Source organism: Balaenoptera musculus, chromosome 2, assembly GCF_009873245.2.
Source record: "Balaenoptera musculus isolate JJ_BM4_2016_0621 chromosome 2, mBalMus1.pri.v3, whole genome shotgun sequence".
Classification (NCBI taxonomy): domain Eukaryota; kingdom Metazoa; phylum Chordata; class Mammalia; order Artiodactyla; family Balaenopteridae; genus Balaenoptera; species Balaenoptera musculus.
This window is the reverse complement of record NC_045786.1, coordinates 147,809,905-147,816,271: the sequence shown is the minus strand read 5'-3', so window position 1 is coordinate 147,816,271 and position 6,367 is coordinate 147,809,905.

The window sequence follows — 6,367 nt, the reverse complement described above, 5'->3', positions numbered from 1 at the left end:
CAGAGAAAGGTTTATTGCAGGGTCAAGCAAGGAGAACAGGTAGCTCGTGCTCAAAACCCCAAACTACTTGATGGCTTTCAGGGAAAAGTTTTTCTTTTTTTTTCTTTTTTTTTGAAATTTAGTTATTTCTGAGATATACATTTTAAAGTAATAACTAGAATTATCAGGGAAAAGTTTTTATAGGCAAAATTTGGGGTGAGTGCTGCAGGGTGTGTGTGACTTTCTTCTGATTGGTTTGTGATGAGGTAACAGGGCAATGTTCCAGGAATCTTGTGCTCAGCCTGAAGTTACCATCCTCCACCTGGGTGGAGGCCTTAGTTCCTGTAGAAGAACTCAAAGATATTGTTATATGTATCCCTTGAGGAGGACCCAGGATCCTGCTTTAATTGCTACACTATTGTTTCTTTTTTTTTAATTAATTAATTTATTTTTAATATTTATTTATTTAGCTGCACTGGACATTAGTTGCAGCATGCGGGATCTTCCTTGTGGCATGTGGGGTTTTTTTTTTTAGTTGTGGTATGCGGGATCTTAGTTGCAGCATGTGGGATCCAGTTCCCTGACCAGGGATTGAACCCAGGCCCACTGCATTGGGAGCATGGAGTCTTAGCCATTGGACCAAAGGGAAGTTCTCTGCACTATTGTTTCTTGATTGCTCCTCCTCTGTTTCTACATTCCCTTACTTCCCTAATTAGAAACTGTTTGAATCTGCCTTTTGTACTCAGCGAAGGTCTAGGAGGCTGAAGCCTTTTTTCCTAAAAACAAGAAACAGGGGACACAGATAGGCTTTTGTACCCAGGAGGACCCCACAGGTTCCTGCTTGGTTTCAACTTCTGTTCTTTGCCTGAACTCTACGACAAACCAGAGCTTTAGCACCAGCAGAGACCTCTTGAGCCAGTCTGCCTCCTCAGAGAGTCCAGACAAATTTGGGTGAGTCTCTCCTGGGTCTTGGATCTCCCATTATTGACTGATGATCCTAAGTTTTATTTAGTGGTGTTAAACTCCTCACTGGGGAAGTAGGTTTTCCTTGAAACTTAATTTCAAGAAAAGGTACCTGGGGCTTCCCTGGTGGCGCAGTGGTTGAGAATCTGCCTGCCAATGCAGTGGACACGGGTTCAAGCCCTGGTCTGGGAAGATCCCACATGCCGCGGAGCAACTAGGCCCGTGAGCCACAACTACTGAGCCTGCGCGTCTGGAGCCTGTGCTCCGCAACAAGAGAGGCCGCGATAGTGAGAGGCCCGCGCACCGCGATGAAGAGTGGCCCCCACTTGCCGCAACTAGAGAAAGCCGTCGCACAGAAACGAAGACCCAACACAGCCATAAATAAATAAATAAATTTTTTTTTTAAAAGAAAAGGTACCTGGTTATCCTCAGTTGAAAGACACTGGGAAGACTTTATTATGTACGCACAGAATAAATTTCTTGCCTATTAATTGGAATTAAAGGAATTTTCACCTTAAAAATGGCCAAACTGGGGTTCTTTTGACCTTTCTTTTTTGTTTGTGTGCACAGCTAGAAAAGGCTTGATAAAACATCTTTTCAGAACTCTGACCTTAAAGGAACAAAAGCCCTTCTAAGGGAAACTTGCATGTCTCTCCCTGTGCTTCTGAGATGTAAGTATTCTACCTGATCTTCTTAGGCATTTTTCCCCCCTGTATTTTGAGAGCTTTGTCTCTCCCATGTGGAAGGTACACATAAGGTGTACACTTGGCAGCCAGTCAAATAGACTGGGATTTTGAGCAGTCTTTTGTCTGACTGTACCAACTCTCAGGGGCTGTTGTCATCTTAACCTTCATTGTGTCCTGTACAAAAGGCCTTTACTTTCTTAGACTATTTTGGGGAGTAAACTTCCTAGATCTTGCGAAGGCTGCATCCTTTGCACTCTCTTCTGGGGACACCTCTTGCATCTTATTGATTTGAGTACCTACTAAGATACTACTCGTCAACGGGCAGACAATGGATCCTTTAAACTGGAAAAACTTCTAAACTGGTAAATTTTTAGAGTACTCATTATAAACAGCTGTTTTATTGGTACCTATGAAAAAACAAATTAGAAGATGGATTAAAAAAAAATATATATATATATATATAAAACAGCTAACCTAAAAACTCTCTTAGTTTAAAACAAACAAACAAACAAACAAAAACCAGTTTGGGAAACCTTATTTGTGTCTTAGCATCCCCTCAGTGGGTCTTACAGAAGCTAATAAAAATATTAGGTTAATTAATGTTAATTAGGTTGATTAACAGGAAAAAAAAAGAAAAGCTGAGGGGAAAGTCAAGAGACTTTTTCCCAACAGGATGGAAATTTTATTTTATTTTTATTTATTTATTTTTGGCTGCATTGGGTCTTCGTTGCTGCACATGGGCTTTCTCTAGTTGCGTCAAGCGAGGGCTACTCTTCATTGTGGTGCACGGGCTTCTCATTGCGGTGGCTTCTCTTGTTGTGGAGCACGGGCTCTAGCTGCGTGGGCTTCAGTAGTAGTGGCACACGGACTTAGTTGCTCCATGGCATGTGGGATCTTCCTAGACCAGGGACCGAACCTGTGTGCCCTGCATTGGCAGGCGGATTCTTAACCACTGTGCCACCAGGGAAGTCCCAACAGGATGGAAATTTTAAAAGGACTCATCCTGACAGGACAGAAATCTTTAGATGGTTATTAAAAAATGAGAGGGACTTCCCTGGTGGTCCAGTGGTAAAGAATCCGCCTTCCAATGCAGGGGACGCACGTTCAATCCCTGGTCAGGGAACTAAGATCCCACATGCTGCAGGGCACCTAAGCCCTCGCGCCACAACTACTGAGTTTGTGGGCCACAACTAGAGAGAAACCCGAGCACCACAACAAAGATCCCACGTGCCACAATTCAGACCTGATGCAGCCAAGAAAATAAATAAATAAAAATAAATAAATATTTTTTTAAAAAATGAGATAAATAGGGGACTTGCCTGGTGGTCCAATGGTTAAGACTCCACACTTCCACTGCAGGGGGTGCGGGTTTGATCCCTGGTTGGGGAACTAAGATCCCACATGCCTCTCAGCGTGGCCAAAAAAAAAAAAAAAAAGGAAATGGGATAAATAAAACAGATGTTAATAGGATTAAAACAAAGGTTTGATACAACACTATATATATATATATATATCTCATATATATAAAGCTGGAAGAAAATTACACTGAGATACTTGACCAGCAATTGCTTGGGACAACAGTTAGGCCAATTAATCAAGTTAAAAGATTGACAAGGGCTTCCCTGGTGGCGCAGTGGTTAAGAATCCTCCTGCCAGTGCAGGGGACACGGGTTCGAGCCCTGTCCGGGAAGATCCCACATGCCGCAGAGCAACTAAGCCCGTGCACCTCGACTACTGCCTGCGCGCCAGAGCCCGCGAGCCACAACTCCTGAAGCCCGGGCGCCTAGAGCCCGTGCTCTGCAACAAGAGGTCACCGTAATGAGAAGCCCACACACCGCAACGAAGACCCAACGCAGCCAAAAATGAATAACTTAAATAAATAAATAAAAAGATTGACAAAAATGCCTGAGTCCCTTGGCTCAACCCCTCCCTGGGGACCCCAAAGCCATTATACAAAAATAGATAAAATGGCTGGAGGATAAAAAGGAAAGTTTTCTGGACTCCTTGTAAAACCAAGACAGGTTGATGGGGTCCTGATGTAAACTAAAGTTAAAGGTATTAAAGATGATAGAGTTGAGATGAAAGTTTCTAAAAATTGGTGTATTTAAGTGGGCTTTTTTTTTTTAATTATTTATGTCTGTGTTGGGTCTTCGTTTCTGTGCGAGGGCTTTCTCTAGTTGCAGCAAGCGGGGCCACTCTTCATCGCGGTGCGCGGGCCTTCTTACTATCGCGGCCTCTCTTGTTGCGGAGCACAGGCTCCAGGCGCGCAGGCTCAGTAATTATGGCTCACGAGCCCAGTTGCTCCGCGGCATGTGGGATCTTCCCAGACCAGGGCTCGAACTCGTGTCCCCTGCATTGGCAGGCAGACTCTCAACCACTGCGCCACCAGGTAAGCCCTTAAGTGGGCTTTACACAATAATATGGTTACATCTCTTTTGCCTAATTATGTCTCTGTGGGGAATGCTTCCCCTGCCTGATATTATAAGACAGGGCATATAATAAATCTGCACCTCAGGCAATATTAAGCATGCTAAAGGAAACCAATAGGGTTACTTGAGCCCACACAATGTGAAATAAAAACTGGGAGCTAATATTCAGGGACTAATAAAAACAATAATAGAGATTTATTTGCTCTGAGTTTAACTTGTACCCTCAGAAAGAGGGCCTTTATTGAATGCTTTGTGCAAACATTTGAAGACATGATAAGTTTAATCCTAAAGTTCTAGACCATAGATCTCTTGATTTTCAGTTTAGTTGGGAATCTTCTCACTGATATAAAAAAAACAAATTAAAGAAAATGTAGTTGGGCAAATCAATCTTTTAATATCTTTTAGGTGGCAGACCAGTTCTTTGGGGAATTAAGAGCAACTGTTTTTGTCTTGCAAATCTCTACAAATCAGAAATGTAAATACAGCCCACAATGACTGAGCCTAATTGGCTCTACCAGGTAGAACCCAAAACCAAAGGGGGAAAAAAGGACGGAAAAAGGACTTTTTAAGCTCAAACCCCTGTAACAGCTCCTCATAGCCTCCTTGAGGATTCATCAAGGACAAATACAAAACTTAAAAGTCTTTTCCACAAATAGTAGAGCCTTAGTCATCTGAGCAAATAAATTTAATGTATTCCAACTGTTATTTATAAACTAGTAAGTTTATATTGTAATACCTGATTCATAACTAAGTTTTAAAGTGAAGCTATGAAATCTCTAGTTATTTCTGTTTATATATCTGTGTGTGCATTATACGTATGATATGTCTCTACCTCCAGATAGTATTATGAAAATTAAATTATAAAAGAGCCCTATTTGACTTACAAGTAAGTGCTTACAAATTAAATATTTCTAAATATAAACGAAACTGACCAAAATGAATTTCAGGTTCACATGATCTGGGAAATATGAAGTATTAAATCAATATCCGGTATTAAAGTTAGTTTAGACTTTTTTTTAATATAAATGTATTTTATTTATTTTTGGCTGCATTGGGTCTTCGTTGCTGCGCGCGGGCTTTGTCTAGTTGAGGCAAGCGGGGTGGGGGGGCTACTCTTTGTTGTGGTGCGCGGGCTTCTCATTGCAGTGGCTTCTCTTGTTGCGGAGCACAGGCTCTAGGTGCACGGGCTCCAGTAATTGTGGCACGTGGGCTCAGTAGTTGTGGCGCACGGGCTTAGTTGCTCCTTGGCATGGGGGATCTTCCCAGACCAGGGCTCGAACCTATGTCCTCTGCATTGGCAGGCGGATTCTTAACCACTGTGCCACCAGGGAAACCCCTAGATTTGTTTTAATTGTCTTTGGAGACATCAACATTGAGCATGGTACATTTATTGTACCTACGTTTATTGAAGGTCAATAAATTCATGTTATTTCTGTTGCAGAGTTAGCAAGAAAAATTAACCTTATGACTTTTTCATAAGTTATAAAATAAAGGTAAGTGAGATGAGTTTATTTAGGAATAATTATGTTTTGGGTATGTCTATCAAAAATAGTTTCTTCAGGGACTTCCCTGGTGGTAGAGTATTTAAGACTCTGCAGCTTCCAACTCAGGGGGCAGGGGGTTCAATCCCTGGTCAGGGAACTAAGATCCCGCAGGCCGCATGGCACAGCCAAAAAAAAAAAAAAGTTTCTTCAAAGTTTTGGTAACTTGAAACTTTAGAGTTTTTCTAAGTTAAGTTAAATTATGGAATTCATTGAATATTCAGGTCATTTCAAAATAAAATAAAATACTGGAGTATTGACTGCTAAACAGGTCTCAGTTCGCCTACTTTGTCTTCTTACAAGAAGGAAGCTAAAGATGTTTGGGTTTATTAGACACATGTACCTACCACATGAGGAAAGAAATTATGCTATGAAAAGATGTATGTTTCTAGAGGTTATGGAATGTTCCTAAGTTTGCCTATCAGGAAATGCTGGTATGACAAACAGGTCACAATTACTTGCTTCTCAGTTTTCCCTAGAGATTAAGGTTTTTTTGTTTTTTGTTTTTAATTTGTTTATTTTTGGCTGCGTTGGGTCTTCGTTTCTGCACGCACCACGGCATGTGGGATCTTCCCGGACCAGGGCTCGAACCCGTGTCCCCTGCATTGGCAGGCAGATTCTTAACCACTGCACCACCAGGGAAGCCCGAGATTAAGGTTTTTAAGGGTTAAAATTGTAATATATATAACTAAAGCTACTGGGATAATAACGGAAACATTTTAGTATGAAAGGAAAGTAGGATGTGTGTTTTTGGCAAAAGAAGGTTATG